General features: G+C 36.3%; 2 pseudogenes; one reads left to right on the forward strand and one right to left on the reverse strand.

Annotated features, from left to right (window-relative positions):
- Positions 1 to 887: 887 nt before the first annotated feature.
- Positions 888 to 5,081, reverse strand: LOC125826623 (uncharacterized; annotated as a pseudogene).
- A 63-nt stretch (positions 5,082 to 5,144) lies between these two features.
- On the forward strand, positions 5,145 to 16,846 carry LOC125826632 (uncharacterized; annotated as a pseudogene).
- Positions 16,847 to 18,562: the final 1,716 nt, after the last annotated feature.

The raw sequence follows: 18,562 nt of genomic DNA on the forward strand, positions 1-18,562 counted from the left end.
GTGTATACGTGTACAATTTGCAACTTTTTTTTTTCCTGCTATTTTGCCAACCAAATTTAGAATTCTTGTGGCCTAACTCTTTTTCCTTTGTAAATAATAGACATGTCTTTTGTTTTACTTGCATTACTTTTCTTTTTGCTCTTAGAAAAGGAAATTATGTGGTTCACTTGTTTAATGAGTTTCATGATATTATCAATTTGCTTTTGTCACCAAAGCTTTGTTCGTCGCTTTATTTGCTTTGTTCATCTTATTGTTTATTTTCGTTATTTCCTTTTCAATTTTATTTTGGTTATACTTATTTTAAGTTGAGCATCTACTTAAACAATCTATCTACCCCATAAATATAGGTGTAATAAGAGTTGTTGTACATTCTATTCCTTGGACTCCTTTCCTCTTTCTTTCAATTTCCTTTACGGAAAAGAGTGAAAAATATCTTCAAATTAAATAAAAATGTTATCGGTTAATAGTTTGGTTCAAAACTGTTGTTGCTGTCAATATTCTGCTAGTTTTCTTCTCCCATTTTCCTTTCAATGTATTTCTTTATCATTGTCTCTTTGTACAATCTAATAATAATATTTATATAAATTATTAGGGAAAGGGGGTAAATATTCCTCTCAACTTTGCGATTTAGAGCTGATAACCCCTCGTTAAAAAAATGGTGCATTATATACCCTTGTCGTCTAATTAATTGTGCATATTGCTTTGTCTTACAATTTCAATTGGCGGAAAAACAATTAACGATGATAAATAAAGCTATGATAGTCAAAACACATAATTTCTTACAGAGGGCGTGTAAAAAAATGTGACAAGTAGTCCAGAAGGAGTAGTAAATTACAAGTGTCCCTATATCTGATCTCTAAATTACTTGTACGACCACGTCCAGTCTACTACCTCTTCACTTTCTTACCTGCGACATCTCTTGATATATCCGATTTTCACTTTTCTGATGATTTTTTCTCTTGAATGTCTTGCTCATCCTTGTTCTCAATTTTCCCTTCTGGTTCAATGACTGACATTCTATATGAAGTATATCCCAGCATATGATTTTCTATTTCTAATCTTCCTAATCTGTTGAAATGTCTCTGAGTATAAGCAATAAGACCTTCAAGCACTTCTTCATTGCCCTTTATCTATAAAAGAAAAAGAAATGTCATGAAAAAAAGGGTGAGGAGATCATTTATATACGTTCTAAGGGCAGCCCGGTGCACTACTTCTGCTATGCAGGTCCTGGGAAGGGCCCGACCACAAGGGCATATTGTTGCATTTCTACCAGAGACTGTTTCCAAGGCTTGAACCCGTGACTTTAGCAAAATGACTAGAGAACAAGTAGCCAATCAACTAAATCATGAAGACCGATCAATATGCCAAGCTAATTATATGAAACAACCTTTTCTTGATTGGAAACAGTCTCTCTACCTCTAAGGTAGGGATAAGGTCTACGTACACTCTTAATCTTCTGGACTATGTAATTCAATGAATCTACTAAAGCATTTTTAAAGGCCAACAGTACCTCAATCATCTTAGTAATCAAAATGCAGGAAAGAACAAGTTTGCAGTATGGCTAAACTTTGTCTTTGTGTTCCATTCCCTGATATATTCCAAAAGCAAAGGCAACTCTTCTTTAGAAAGCGCGTTAACTGCTTTTATTATCTGATCTCCTGCATCTCTCTTCCTGTCAAGACGAAAGAAGTGGTATGTACAATCGCATTTACATAAATTTAGAACCATCACTTGAAAAAATGGACAAGTCAGGACGGACTACCTGTGGAGTTCAGTAAATATATCTAGAAGGCCATGAGGTCTTCGAAGCTCAAATGCTATCTGGATGGCTCTTGTGTAGTCAGCATCTATTAAAGCATTTTTTAACTCTTGACCCCGTAGAACAACTTCCTCCTGCACAAGCAACATAATATTAACAACAACATACCTGGGGAAGGTAGAGTGTACGTAGACCTTAGCACTTACATCTTTACAAAAAGCTTCCTCTTTATCTGAAGCAGTTGAGTCGTGCCACAGATTGATAACTGCATCACCACCGCCAGTTGCAAGCATTTCTGTTTTCTTACCAATAGCCAGGGCCCATATCTGGATTGCCAGTTATAGGAGCAAAACAGCATATTGATTAAGAAAATGCTCTATGATAAGAGAATAGGAGATAACATAAATACTTGATCACCTTATCCTCATGTTGGTCATATGTTGCGATACACTCTTCGTTCCTAACTGTCCACAACTTCATGAAACCATCAGAATCTGGAGAGACGGTCATATCTTTTTGCAAAAGTACGTAGTGAGAAACAGAGAAATCAACACTATAATGGCTTCGGGATGTCATTGTTACCACAAGAAACAAGCTGGGTTCCACGGGTAAGAAACGATGCTCTTAACACACTTGATCTATGCCCTTGAAATGTTCTTAGACATGATCCATCAGATATGGCCCATATCTTTATCGTCTGATCTCCAGAAGCTGTTAGCACGCAATGATCAACTGGAGAAAACTCCACAGACCACATCCCCCTTTTATGCCCTTTGAGTGTAACCACTGACACTAGGTCTGGAAGGCTCCATATGCAGGCAGTGCGATCCTAGTAAAATATGACGAGATCAGAAAATATACAAGAAGCAAATTTGTCTCCTTTGGCAGCTTTTTATGCCAAGATTTAATAAGATGTCAACCTGGGAACCACTGCAAACAAGACTGTCATTTGGTGCTACTGCCAAAGAGTTATATCCTTGTCATGTGCTGCTACAACTGCTTTTGCTTTCAGAGTTATAATTTCTTCATTGTTTCCAGAGACAGCGTCCATATTCCATACCTTTAGAGTACTGTCACTGGAAAAATGTAGAAAGATAAAAGATATAACTTCTAGAAAATGTGATAAAGAAACATTTAGATTAGTTTGCGTTAAGATTTCAAGAGAAGAATCGAGTCATAGGATGATGAACAGGAAAATCTAAACCTATTGACGTTGAATTTCCCTTGGATTTATTTGAGCTCTTAGATCGACCTATTCTGAATAGAATTCAGCTCGTTAAAGGGAAACTGAACCTTAGAGCTCAATAGAAGAGAGATCTTTGATCTCTTGTTTTTGGTTGAAATATGATGTAGGGTTTTATTCCTCAGAATCTTATTTGCACTCAACCAGTAAAAGAAATATCAACTCAAGTCAGCAGAACCAAGGGCAAACTCGATTCAGCACTAAATCTTCATTCGCGGTACATAAATACAAATATCAAACAAGCAGAATCATCATAGTGGCATAACTAGATTAAGAAAAGAGGAGCGCATGTTTATACATGCATATGCAGAAGAAGGATATGACCACTGCTGAGTTCAGGGATAATCACTTACCTACTACCACTAACGAAGAAGTTCCGTTCTTTCTTGGAAAAAGCAACAGCACCAACAGCTCCCATGTGACCTATGCCTACGCCAACATAAGCCTTGTTCTCGCAATCCCATAACCTAACCTATGGAAACACCAGAATTAAGAATAACAGAAAAAAAATGATGTTGATCTTGAATAGTGAAGTAAAATCTTGGCAAACCAGCAAATAGGAGAAATGGAATCGGCATACATCAAATGCTGCATATTTGTCTAAAGAGCAGAAATCACAAACTTACATTGTTGTCCTTGCTTCCCGTTACTATAAGTGTTCTTCCAGAATTTGATACACAGGTATCAAGACACAAAATAGTATCAGTGTGCCCAGACAATACATAAGACCACGACTTTGATTTAAGATCGTACACTTGCACCTGCAGTATATATATGCAACATCTTAGAACCTCAGAAAAGAGTGTGATGACATGAATGATTTATCAAAACTAAATTTCAACTATTACTTAGATACATGCACCGGAATTACACCAAAGAAGGCAATTTATAAATCTATGTCAATAAATGAAACTGAAAAGAGTACTATGATCATATCTGCTCTACATTTGTTTAAACTCAGCAAGCATCACTTACCTGCTGCTCTACATTTGTTGCGGCTGCAAGGAACTGTTCATCGTCACCCAAAAATTTCATATCTGCAATCTCTTCATTGTATCCAGCAAACCTCTTCCTAAGAAATAGATTCATACTACCTTCACATTCCTCCGGATAGTATAGAAAAAACTGATGGTCTGCTGTAACACAGAGCAACTCTTGATTTGCAGGCAAAATCAAAGCAGAAATAAAGTCCCTCTTTGAATTTTCATTGTCAGAGCTTACGGTGATATCGGAGGTTTTCTGAGTTTCTCATCACACTATAATACATATTGCCAACTATTTTGATTACGTTGAACGATCAATCATCTTAAGAACATTAAAGTGATTCTCAAGTACCTATCAGAACTCCATATCCGCACTAATCCACGCGCACCAACAGTGATGAAATTAACTGATGGTACATCACTTCTCTTCTTTGCCTGTGGATGTTTTGATGAAGCTAGACATACAGAAAAAGGAGACTCTGAATCAATTATACACACGGTTTCAACTGACTCAAGTGTTGGTATGGTGGTCAGGCAGCGGTAGTCATGCAAGTTACACAGATTTACAACCTGTCATTTTTGTATCAGTATAAGTATCAGCAAGTGCCACAAATGGCGTTAAACGTGTTCCGAACTAGAAAAGAAAAAAAGAAAGCTTCCAACCTGATGACTTTTAACAGAAACATTCAATTAGTTGCTTGACAACAAGATATTCTTTAATATTTATGACCTAAGTAGCAATTATTTCCTCAACCTAACCCCCACAGTCAAATATAAAGTGAGAGAAACAGATAAGTCGATGAAGAATATCCCTTGTCTCACCCTGCACTGATCAAAGTCCATCCATCGTCGGATATTGCCATGGAAGTGACGATTGATTGATGTTTCTCTAGTTTTGCCAGACATTTCTTTTTTGTCTTTTGTGTCAGATCCCAGACCCTTACTGAACCATCATCACCACCAGAGAACAACTATAGACAATTACAAAACACTAGGCTAATTAGTTCAAACAAAAAGAGGAGAAACCAGAGATTAGAAGCAGTTACTTTAGCATTCCCACCACAACTTCCCTTTTTTCATCCTCAATATCTAACATCTAATAAGAAATGCAGTTTGCTTCACTTCTATATGCTATAACAAAGAGTCACGAGACTGCATAATGATTGCGTGTTGAAATCTTGAACACCATAAAAGCCTTTACTAGACAAGCAAGGTGAAACTTAAACAGAAAAGCTCAATGAATATCCTAATCAAATATTTGTTAAAATTATAAACGGAAATCTGAAAAAAGAGGATGAATAAGCTTTTCAGGTGTAATCTGGAATTCCGAGAAAGGAATATGTGAAACCACACTGAATGGACATAAAGGGGCTGTGGCGGCCCTTCAATACAATAAGCTTGGATCATTACTAGCATCAGGAAGCAAAGATAATGACGTTATTTTATGGGATGTGGTGGGTGAGACTGGCCTGTTTCGTCTTCAGGGACATTGTGATCAGGTTCATACTATCTTCAAACTAGCCATAACGTACTTTCGTTTCTCACTTCATCATGTTTTACTTTTGAATTTCTAATTTTGTTCCATTGTCATCTATGTTGCAGGTTACTGATGTTGTTTTCTTAGGTTCTGGCAAAAACTGGTGACGGCGTCTAAGGACAAGTTTTTGAGGGTATGGGATCTTGATACTCAACATTGCATGCATATTATAAGTGGCCATCATACCGAAATATAGTCCATAGATATTGACCCTGAGGAAAGATATTTAGTCACCGGTTCTGCTGATCCTGAACTTCGTTTTTACACTATAAAGCATGATTTAGCTGATGGACAATTGATTGCTAACAAAGTAAATAAGGACTTGCCTCCTGAAAACAAATGGGAAGTACTTAAGTCATTTGGTGTACTTCAGCGGCAAAGCAAGGATAGAGTTGCAACAGTGAGGTTTAACAAGTCTGGAAACCTGCTGGCTTGTCAAGTTGCAGGGAAAACGGTGGAAATATTCCGTGTGCTGGATGAGTCTGAATCTAAACGCAAAGCAAAAAGAAGAATTAGTAGAAAGGAGAAGAAAGCTGCCAAAGAAGGCCGTGAGGCAACGGAGAATGGATAGACAGATATTGGAGCTGAAGGAGGCAGCAATCTTGTTGTTGCAGTCCCGGATATCTTCAAGCTTCATCAGATCCTACGGGCTGGAAATAAGATCTCCTCAATTTCTTTCTCCCCAGTTACTACGAAGAATTCACTGGCTACCTTAGCTTTGTCTTTGAACAATAATGTATTGGAATTTCATGCTATAGAAAGCAGTTCAACTACTAAATTGAGAGCTATTGAGCTTCAAGGGCATCGCGCTGATGTCAGAAGTGTTACTCTCAGCTCAGATAACACTCTTTTGATGTCTACTAGTCACAATGCAATTAAAATATGGAACCCTACAACTGGTTCTTGCCTCCGGACAATTGATTCAGGATATGGACTATTTGTTCCGGGCAACAAGTATGCTGTCGTTGGTACAAAGGGAGGTACTTTAGAAATTATCGATATTAGAAGTGGTACTTGTGTGGAAGTAGTGGAAGCCCATGGTGGTGCTGTTCAGTCAATTGCTTTAACTCCAGATGGGACAGGTTTTCTCACTGGCAGTATAGATCACGACGTTAAATTCTGGGAATTTCAACTGGTGCAAAAGGCTGGTAAAGTGCGTAATCTTACTTTCTCTATCTAAATTACTCTACACCTCCATCTTTCTTAAATTTTGCAAACACATTCTTGTTTTTTGACATGCACTAGTTTCTGCTTGGATAAAAGAACCTCTATTCCTGCTGGTGAATAATGATGGGATCTATTTATCGACATACAGAAGTATAAGCATTTAACTGCATCTCCTGTAAGGAACTTAAAAATGAATGATGATGTTCTAGTCGTAGCTGCGAGCCCTGATGGTAAATATGTTGTTGTTGCTTTGTCGGATAACACAGTAAAGGTAACAGTCTAACTTATTTGAATTGTCTATGTTTTGATTTCTGAAATACATTTAAATTTAGAAAGTCTCATCTCTTGGCTCCTCTTTTTGGAGTTCATTTTATACAAGTTGTTGCCTTCTAAAAAGAAAAAAGAAGATGGTGGATGGAAAAATTATATGGTATTTATATTTTGAGAAACAAATGCTGCTTGTCCTATCAGTTTTTAAGCCTTTGAAATTGCATTTTTCACTGTTACACTTAATAATTTCTCGATATTTTAGTGTTACAGTCCTCTGATATGGATCTTGTAGTGAGACGTTGCAAGATGAAATCATATGTTTTTTTCTTACGACCTATGGTGTTGGTTCATTAAGAAATGTTAGCATGATAGACAACTAAATGATTGTATATATTAATGTAATTATATAGTGATATAAATTAGCATGATCATATACATTTGTTGTAGAATCATATGAATAAATATTGTGATAGAATAGCTGATTTGGAGGGATAGCAAGACAGATTTAGAGGGATTCAATGGCAGATTTGTATAGATAGAATAGCTGATCTTTAGGGATAGGAATGACGGATCTTTAGGGATGTGTAATCTTTATTTTCTCTATATAATGGAAAGACTTTCTCACTTTGAGAGGCATTCAACTGAAAATTGACATGGTATCAGAGCCTTCTCTTGGCTGTCTTGTTTCATAGAGTCATTTGTGGTTCTTTTTAATTTTTTTGAAAATCTTGGTTTTTGGCTACCTCCTGGGAATTTTGTTCTTGGTCATTCTAGTTGCTTTCTTGAGTCTTTGTAGTTTTATAGCTATTCAAAAGCATGAATTCACATCACTTTGAATCCTTCAGTGTTCGTTTCACTGGAAAAAATTATTCTTCTTGGGAGTTTCAATTTCAGTTGTTTGTCACCGGCAAAGAACTATGGGGCCATATAGATGGAAGCGATCCTGCTCCTACTGATGCAACAAAGCTAGGTGAATGGAAGATTAAAGATGCTCGGGTGATGACATGGATTCTAGGGTCAATTGACCCTCTTATTGTTCTTAATCTCAGGTCGTACAAGACAGCTAAGGCCATGTGGGATTACTTACAAAAGGTTTACAACCAAGATAATAGCGCAAGACGCTTTCAGTTGGAGTATGAAATTGCTAATTACTCTCAATGAGGTCTTTCTGTTCAGGATTATTTTTCTGGATTTCAAAACTTATGGGCGGAATTTACAGATATTGTCTATTCCAAAATACCTACTGAATCCCTATCAGTGATTCAGGCAGTTCATGAGCAAAGCAAGCGAGACCAATTTTTGATGAAATTACGCTCCGACTTTGAGAGTGTTCGCTCTAACTTGATGAATCATGACCCGTCTCCCTCTTTGGATGTTTGCTTTAGGGAATTACTTCGTGAAGAGCAACGTTTTGTCACACAAAATGCTTTTAAGAAAGAAAATGATGTCACTATTGCATTTGCTGCTCATGGTAAAAGAAAGGGCAGGGATATGAGTAGAACTCAATGCTACAGTTGCAAGGAATATGGTCATATTGCTAGCAATTGTAGTAAGAAGTTCTGTAATTATTGTAAACAACAAGGACACATTATCAAAGAGTGTCCCACGCGCCCGCAAAATCGTAGGATCAATGCTTTTCAAGCTAGGATAAATGGTTCCACTGATGATAACTCATCTTCAGGACAAGTTCTTACTCCTGAAATGGTACAACAAATGATCGTCTCAGCTTTTTCAACATTGGGATTACAAGGTAATGATGTTACATCTAATTTTTGGATTGTTGATTCAGGCGCTTCCAATCATATGACCAACTCAACGAGCATCCTAAAAAATGTTCGTAAGTATCAAGGTCCATCACAAATACATATTGCCAATGGTAGTAATTTACCCATTACCAAGGTTGGGGACATTACTCCAACTTTTAAGAATGTTTTTGTTTCACCAAAGCTCTCAACTAGTCTTATTTCAGTTGGACAATTGGTAGATAACAATTGTGATGTGAATTTTTCTTGTAATGGTTGTCTTGTGCGGGATGGTGTCGGGGACGCTAATCGCGAAGGGGCCTAAAGTTGGACGATTGTTTCCTATACACTTTTCCATTCCTCCTGTTCTATCTTTTGCTTGTACTTCTACTGCTAGTAAAACTGAGGTTTGGCATAAGCGTCTAGGACATCCAAATTCGGTTGTGTTGTCTCATTTATCAAATTCTGGTTTATTGGGAAATAAAAATAAATTTTCAGTTGCTTCCATTGATTGTTCTATTTGTAAATTAGGCAAAAGTAAAGCTCTTCCTTTTCCTAATTTTGGTAGTCGTGCTACAAAGTGTTTTGATGTCATTCATAGTGATGTTTGGGGCATTTCACCAATTATTTCTCATGCTTATTTCAAATACTTTGTGACATTCATAGATGATTATAGTCGGTTTACATGGGTGTATTTTCTTCGATCCAAATCTGAGGTATTTTCCATGTTCAAGACATTTTTGGCTTACATTAAGACTCAATTTTCTACATGCATCAAATTATTAAGATCTGATTCTGGTGGAGAATATATGTCTTATGAATTCAAAAAATTCTTGCTTGACAAAGGGATTGTCTCACAACACTCTTGCCCATATACACCACAACAAAATGGAGTTGCTGAACGAAAAAATGGGCATCTTTTAGATGTTACTCGTACTTTATTATTGAGTCATCTATACCATCTAAATATTGGGTGGAAGCTTTGCCTACTGCTGTCTATTTAATTAATAGATTGCCATCTAAAGTGCTAAATCTTGGGTCTCCATATTTTCGTCTTTATCACCAAAATCCTAACTATAGTGATTTTCATACATTTGGTTGTGTTTGTTTTGTGCATTTGCCTCCTTCGCAACTCAATAAACTTTCTGTACAATCTACTAAATGTGCTTTTATGGGTTATAGTACTTCACAAAAAGGTTTTATTTGTTATGATCCATGTTCTCACAAATTTCGTGTTTCTAGAAATGTTGTTTTCTTTGAGAATCAGTATTTCTTTCCTACGATTGTAGATTCATCTTTTGTTTCTCCTCTTCTTCCTACTTTTGAGGATTTATCATCTTCTTTTAAGAGGTTCAAACCTGGATTTGTGTATGAATGACGTCGGCCAACTTTACCCTATCCCGACACTGATCCACCGCCTGAAACTGCACCATAACTAGAATTTGAGAATTCTTCAAGATCTGGTCTTCTTGAGCCTACTCAGCGATCTACAAGAGTATCTTGTACTCCTAATTGGTATGGCTTTTCCTCTACTTTATCCAACATATTTGTTCCATCTTGTTACTCACAAGCTTCCAAGCATGAATGTTGGCAGAAAGCAATGGAGGAAGAACTTTTGGCTCTTAAAGAAAATGACACATGGGACATTGTTTCATGTCCTTCAAATGTCCGCCCTATTGGATGTAAGTGGGTTTATTCTATCAAACTTCATTCTGATGGAACTCTTGATCGGTACAAAGCTCGATTGGTTGTTCTTGGTAACAGACGAGTATGGGGTGGACTATGAGGAGACTTTTGCACCCGTAGCCAAAATGACTACGGTACGAACTATTATTGCCATTGCTGCTTCACAAAACTGGTCTCTTTATCAAATGGATGTCAAAAATGCTTTTCTCTATGGTGATCTTAAAGAAGATATTTATATGAAACCTCCACCTGGTTTGTTCTCATCGCCTACATCAGATGAATGCAAGTTGAAATGGTCTTTGTATGGATTAAAACAAGCTCCAAGAGCTTGGTTTGATAAGTTCCGGTCTACTTTGCTACAATTTTCTTTTGAGCAGAGCAAATACGGCTCATCTTTGTTTCTTCGGAAAACATCTACAGGTTGTGTTCTTCTTTTGGTGTATGTAGATGACATTATTATCACATGAACTGATTCTTCACTAATCACTTGCCTCCAACAGCAACTTAAAGATTCTTTTCATATGAAAGATCTTGGTACTCTTACTTATTTTTTGGGTTTGGAAGTTCATAATGTTTCTTCAGGTGTATTTCTAAACTAACACAAATATACTCAGGATCTGATTTCTTTGGTTGGTCTTCAAGTTTCCTCCTCCGTAGATACTCCACTGGAAATGAATGTCAAGTATCGTCGTGAGGAAGGCGATCTTCTTCCTGATCCAACTATATTTCGACAATTAGTTGGGAGTCTAAATTACCTTACTATTACTCGGCATGATATCTCTTTTCCAGTTCAACAAGTTAGTCAATTTATGCAAGCTCCCCGTCATCTCCACTTGGTGGCTGTTCGTCGCATCATTCGGTACCTTCTAGGAACATCTACTCGTGGATTGTTCTTTCCAAGTGGTTCTCCTATTCATCTTAATGCTTTTAGTGATTCTGATTAAGCGGGATGTCCTGATACTCGTCGTTCAGTCTCTGGTTGGTGCATGTTTCTTGGAGAGTCATTGATAACTTGGAAGAGTAAAAAGCAAGATCATGTGTCAAAATCTTCAACAGAGGCTGAATATCGATGTCACGCCCCGAGCTACCCTCGAGACGCGGACACGGGACCTAGGACCACAAGTGATCCCAAGCTAACCCTGCTGGCATGATCATGAGCATACTAAAGATAATAAATTGATGCGGAAGCTAATTCATAAATAAATCTGAAAAAGGTGGGGAATACCCATATACTATAACTGAATATATGAAATTTGAGAGTTTAATACAAAAGAAATATCAAAGTCAAAACACTAAGCTGAATCTAACTATGTCTGAAATAAGCCTCTAAACTGACTAGAAATATTGGGACATGCCCCAACTAGATCTAGCAAAACTGAAACTAAAGACTAAAAGCGATAAAGATAAACATGTCACTAGTCTTCGAAGAATGAGGACTCACCACTGATGCTGCTGAACTGAAGATCGAGAACCGATCTAAGCGTGATCTGGATACTGAGAATCTGAACCTACATCACGAGAAGATGTAGTGCACGTATGCGTCAGTACTTGAAAGGTTCTGAGCATGCAAGATAGAGTAAAGCTGAAATAACATATAACTGAACAAAGCAATAAAACAATGAAATAATCTGAACATGATATAGATACTGAATACTGAGCTAACTGAATACAATGGCCAATTTATAACATGCTGACTGAATACTGAATGAACTGTAAATGTGGTCAATGCAATAGAGTCTGACTGAACTGTGGGAGCTACTAATAACCGACATAAAACCACATGAGCTAAATGTGGAGTCCGATGTATACGCCCCATCGAGAGGACCCAATATACCCTGCCAGAGGTATAGAGGCATGCTGGCGTGATCACTAAACTGATGTTACCCATAGAGGGGACTTACACCTACGTGGCTCGTAGTTCTGGGACTATATGGGTACGCTGAAACCCTAGTCCAACTCGGTATTATGCTACTCCCAATGAATTAAGTGGATAACTAGTTATGACTTAATTTCTGTAAATACTGGATAGCTCGAAACTGAACATGCAAACTGAGAATGCAACAATTAATCTGATAATGATGCATTCATAAACTGAGGCATGTAAAACTGAATACTGAAATATCTAACCTAGCATGTGTAATTCAAGAACTAAAGAAATACATAGTTAGGGTTTTGAAATTCATGCGATAAACTGAGCAATAACATGATAATCTGATTTGGAACATTTAAATAACTAATTCATGATGATCTGCTATAATTCTAGAAACCCTAGGTCTGTTCATAATCATGGAATCAAGAATCTGACTGAATTCTAGGGACCTAATGGGCGAAAGGAACCCACTAGTGAAATCCCACATACCTAGTGACGAATTTCACGGAGAAATCTTTTGATTTTGGGGCTAGAACTGAAGGAACCTCACTGTGTTCTTGAACTAGGGTTCTTGACCTTTTTCTCCTTCTTGATTCTAATTTTCTAAGTTTTGATTAATGAATTGACTTGGATAAGTTCTAGTTATGTTTCTAGGGTTAAACTGATTAAAACCTCATGATTTAGGGTCTAAACGACGTATCTTAGGGACCGTGGATCAATTGACGGTCCGTGCTGGTCGACCGTAGTTTGTGTCAGAGGCTGGTAAGGGAAGTCTCGATCCATGGACACAGACCACGGACCGTGGTCTGATCTACAGACCGTGGGTCTGTCCGTGAGTCGGGACTTAGCCAATTTTTCTGAGCTGGTTTGGGGAGGGGTTACAGTGGTGAACCACGAACCACCAGCACGGGCCGTGGTCTGACCTACTGTCCGTGGATGGTGACCGTAAGTTGCACCTGCAACTTCTCAAAATCTGCATTTTCGTCTGTTTCAAATACGGGGTGTTACAATCGATCCATGTCTACTGCTTGCTTCGAGGTTGTATGGCTTCGTGGATTACTTGCTGAGATTGGATTTCCCCAATCTCATCCTACTCCTCTCCATACTGACAATACAAGTGCTATTCAGATTGCTACTAATAATCCAGTTTTTCATGAGAGGACCAAACACATCGAAGTGGATTGTCATTATATACGAGAAGTTGTAGATAAATGAGTCATTATTCTTTCACATGTGTCCAGTGATCTTCAAATAGCTGATGCGTTTACAAAATCCATGGCACGGCAACGCCATCAATTTCTAGTAGGTAAATTGGTGCTTCTTGATCCACCAGCATCAATTTGAGGGGGGATGTTAGCATGATAGACAACTAAATGATTGTATATATTAATGTAATTATATAGTGATATAAATTAGCATGATCATATACATTTGTTGTAGAATCATATGAATAAATATTGTGATAGAATAGCTGATTTGGAGGGATAGCAAGGCAGATTTAGAGGGATTCAATGGCAGATTTGTATAGATAGAATAACTGAACTTTAGGGATAGGAATGACAGATCTTTAGGGATGTGTAATCTTTATTTTCTCTATATAATGGAAAGACTCTCTCACTTTGAGAGGCATTCAGCTGAAAATTGACAAGAAAGACATGCAATCTCTTGAGTTCCAAGTACTAAAAAATCTTAGGATCCTTAGTAAAAATCAACCTGCTGCCTAAAATATATTGTCGACAAGCTTAGACCCATTAAACAGCCTGGAAAAGGTTCGAGACTGAGACAAGATCCTCAAATCAGCTACCAAATTTTCTGTCTTGCTTGAATTCTAGATTGATTTCATTTCACTGTTAAAACTTTTAAATCAGTTTGTTTTTTTGTTGCATCATCATATTTAGACCTAATAGTTATGATGTCCATATGTTTTCAGGTCTTCTATATGGATTCACTCAAGTTCTTTCTTTTGCTCTACGGTCATAAACTTTTTGTATTCTGTATGGATATTTCTTCAGATGGGGATATGCTTGTAACTGGCTCGGCGGACAAAAATGTGAAAATTTGGGGTCTAGTTTTCGGGGATATTCATAAGTCAGTTTTTGCGCATGCTGACAGTTGCCTTGATTACATCATTAACTATTACAACTAGGTAAAATTTTACAATTAACAAATGCTATTATTCTGTTTTATGGCAGTGTTATGGGTGTTAAGTTTGTGTGCAACACCCATTACTTTTTTACTGTAGGAAAAGATTGTCTAGTGAAGTACTGGGATGCTGACAAGTTTGAGTTGCTTTTAACCCTTGAAGGTCACCATGCTGAAGTTTGGTGTCTTGCGATTAGCAATCGTGGGGATTTTCTTGTAACAGGATCACATGATCGTTCCATACGACGTTGGGATCGTACTCATGAACCTTTTTTTATTGAAGTATTATATTTTGTGTTTGAAATACTACATCAATTTAGACAGTTCAAGCGAATAATTTATTAAGTTGATACTTGGAATTGCAGGAAGAGAAAGAAAAGAGATTGGAAGAGATGTTTGAATCAGATATCGACAATGTATTTGAGAATAAGTATGGACCAAATGAAGAAATTCCAAAGGAGGGAGCTGTGGCATTAGCGGGGGAAAAGACTCAAGAAACTCTTACTGCCACAGATTCTATCATCGAAGCATTGGACATGGCAGTTGCAGAACTGAAGCGAATTGTTGAACATCAGGTTTCCTTTCCTTCTTCTTTGGAACTGGGTAATTGGATGTGGAGGGTAATACGTGCCTAGTTTATTATTGTTTGTATAAAAAAGGAAATTGTTATCATACATTTCGGCATAGTAATTTCTTGAATGGCGAATATTGTTTTTACATGTAGGAGGACAAGTCAAAGGGCAAAGTTTCAGAATTCAGACCGAATATTCTCATGCTTGGGCTTTCTCCTTCTCATTATGTTCTTCGTGCATTATCTAGTGTTCGTACTAATGATCTGGAGCAAACATTGCTGGTAAGTCATTATTTTCTACGTGATTGATTTCTATTGCCTCGTTGAAGAAGAGGATTCTTCTTAGCAGTACTTCAACTATAACAATGTCTGACTTGACTGTCAAATGACTTAAAAATAGATCAAACTCTTCTTCCCATAGTGTAGATAAGACCATTTGAGGATGGATATGCGTGATAGTTTTCACTAGATATAATCAAGTAATAATCGAACTTCCTGCTTTATGTATGACACTAGTATATTTCTGTTCCTAGAGCCTATCTGTGGTTGAAATGCAGTCTATTGAATGCAGAAGGTTGTGTGACATCTTTTGCACAAAACTTAACTGAGTTTACATGGTTGTGACTTGTGTGGCTTACTTAAACTTTGTATCGTGCCCTGAATCTATCCGCTTGGACGGCATCCCAAATGAACTTATGTGACCAAATCTTACATCACGCGTCACCCTGAAAAGAAGAGTTAGGATACCCCAAGATTCCTACATCATATCATCTAGCCTGTGTTAGCCTTTGGTATCTCTTCGAATTTGTCTTTTCACTCGAACTCAAATGGTTTGTATCCTGTCAATTTTGCTTTTGTCTGTATATTTAAGATTATTTTCTAAAAAATTCTTGCAGGATTTACCCTTTTCTGATGCTTTGAAGCTTTTGTCGTACCTGAGGAGTTGGGCCTCTATACCAGATAAGGTCAATATTTCCTTTCGAGTTTATGTTTCAAAGCAAATATTGTGCTTGAGCTTTTGAAAACAAAATAATTGAATAGAATCTTGTCATATTAAGTTCAATCTTCGCGCAGAATAGAGAATGGGTAGTTTCACTCATCAGGAGCAATCAACAATTTTTTCCTCATTTTTGTATAAAGTTAGTAAGTCTAGGAGGGTAGAGTACATAGATCTTACAGAGGTTTCTAATAAACCCTCGGTTCAAGGAAGTTAATTTTTTGCACGTCAACATTAACTAGGTAGCGTTATCTCTTATCCTGTTACTGTTGTTGCAGGTGGAGCTTGTTTGTCGTGTATCAACATTACTATTGCAACTTCATCATCACCAGTTGATTTCAATTGTCTCTGCCAAACCCCTAGTAATCCGTCTAGAAGATGTTCTCCCTCCAACAGTTAAGGTAAGTTTGATGAGTACATTTGCTACGACTTCTTTGAGAGATTTTATCAACTGTTCAATCATGTCCACGACTTCCATTCTAATATCGTTTTATAAACTAAGATTGTAAATGGAAAACAAATAGTGGATTCTGTATTTTGACATGAATTAACGTCTGACTACCACAAGAACTCAAAGATATCATCGGTGTCAACCTTGCTAAATTGTATCATATCAAGGTAGCTCCGTCTTTTGTGATTTTGATTTTGTCTAACGTCTTTTCCAAGTTCATAAGGATGTGTAATTAGATTGTTTCTGTCTGTTTTCCTCAGCAATTAAAAGCTTCAAAGTCGGATGTTGTATCTCGAGATGAAAAGACTAAATTATTAGAGATACGCTCACACAATACGAAATGTATTGAAGCAAGGGAAGACACAAAACAAGAAAAGAAGAGAAAGAAGAAACAGAAGAAATTGGATGGAGGACATGTTTGGTCCTGACTTATTATTACCTCAACTACACTTTTACACTTGTATTTGTAGTTTTATAGTCATTTTAAGATAAATATGTGTAATTCCCCGAAGTAGGATTTTGGAGGGGTAGAATATACGTAGACATCACCATAGACCCTCGACTCAGGAAAAAACGATCCACAATAATATATGAAGAAATATCATAAATGAAAACAGTCATGGAAAAATACAAGAGTAAAGGTTGGTACATACATAACATAATTTGTATTTTGTACTTATAAGGGTGACAAATCATTTACATTTTCGTACTTTTTACTTTAAAAATTAAACTCTCCTTTAATTATAAACAACAAATATTCTTCCCTTTTAATCCTAATTGACTTTTTAAAATGACTATAAAACTACAAATAAAAAGTCAGGACCAAACATGTCCTCCATCCAAAATCTTCTGTTTCTTCTTTCTCTTCTTTTCTTGTTTTGTGTCTTTCCTTGTTCAATACGTTTCGGCGTTGTGTGAATGTATCTCTAATAATTGAATATTTTTATCTCGAAATACATCATTCGACTTAGAAGACATCAATTGCTATCGAAAACAAAGATAGTCTAATAAAATAATATTGACTTTTTTTTGTCTTCGATTATTAATCAATATCAGTTCTCTATCGCCAAAATAAACTATAATTCTAGTAATACATAGCATTGCCTCAAATCTTTATCTTGTATATGCTTTTTTTTTTTTTTAGTCTTTGTTTTTCTTCTTTTCTTTTATGCGATTATTCTAATATAAAAAAATACTCCCCTTTCAATTTATTTTTTTATAGTTATGAGTCGGATATAAGAAATGAATCTTCTTTAATTTTATTTTTTTTAGAGTTCATATTTACATGATATAAATATAATTTTTTTTGTGATGTTAAAAAAATTATGACAAATTTGATAAAAAGCCTCAGTTGAATCATGAGTGATTTTATAAGAGCAAAACCTTAAGTTATGTAATCTTATTGATAAAATATAAAGTTGAATGACTTTACTAAATAATTATTTATAGTTGAGTGACCTTTTGAGATATTTACTTTATTATTGTTCTATATTACTTGAGCATTATTGATATTATATTAAGGTTTTTTCAAATGTGGCCAACGGATATTTGAATTAATATGACAGTGGATTAATTGTCTTTATGACATTAATCAAATATTGATTGTGCCTTATTGGCACATATTTGAAGAATATATAATTAAGTCTATAGCCTTTATGATATTTATATTATATATTGAATGTGCATTTTATGCACGGATTGAGTCTATTAATCATGGCAAACATAATACATAAATTGGACCCTAAACTTGGCTTCGAATTTTAAGTATGACCTCTAACTTTCAAAGTGCACAAGTAGGCACTTCAACTATCCAATTCTTAAACAAAAAAAACACGCGAATCCAACCTGGCATAACGTGTGATTGAGACGCAATTCAAGCGCGTCAGAGGAATTTTTCGAGGCCCACAACAGTAAAAAAAAAAAAAAGCGAAAATGACAATTTTACCCTTAATGAATCCCTTTTAAATATATCTTTATTTTTTTCAAATCAAAATCCCATTTTTCTTCTTCTTCTTCCTAATTCTAGTACTCAAGCTTTTTTTCTCTTTTTGTGCACAATTTCTGGTCGTTTTTTATGTAATGACTTCTAATTTTTTTTGTCATTGTGTAAAAAGAGCTATAATGAAGATTTCTTGATCTGCAAA

This window comes from Solanum verrucosum, unplaced genomic scaffold, assembly GCF_900185275.1.
Source record: "Solanum verrucosum unplaced genomic scaffold, falcon-dt-bn FXZP01000125.1, whole genome shotgun sequence".
Taxonomy (NCBI): domain Eukaryota; kingdom Viridiplantae; phylum Streptophyta; class Magnoliopsida; order Solanales; family Solanaceae; genus Solanum; species Solanum verrucosum.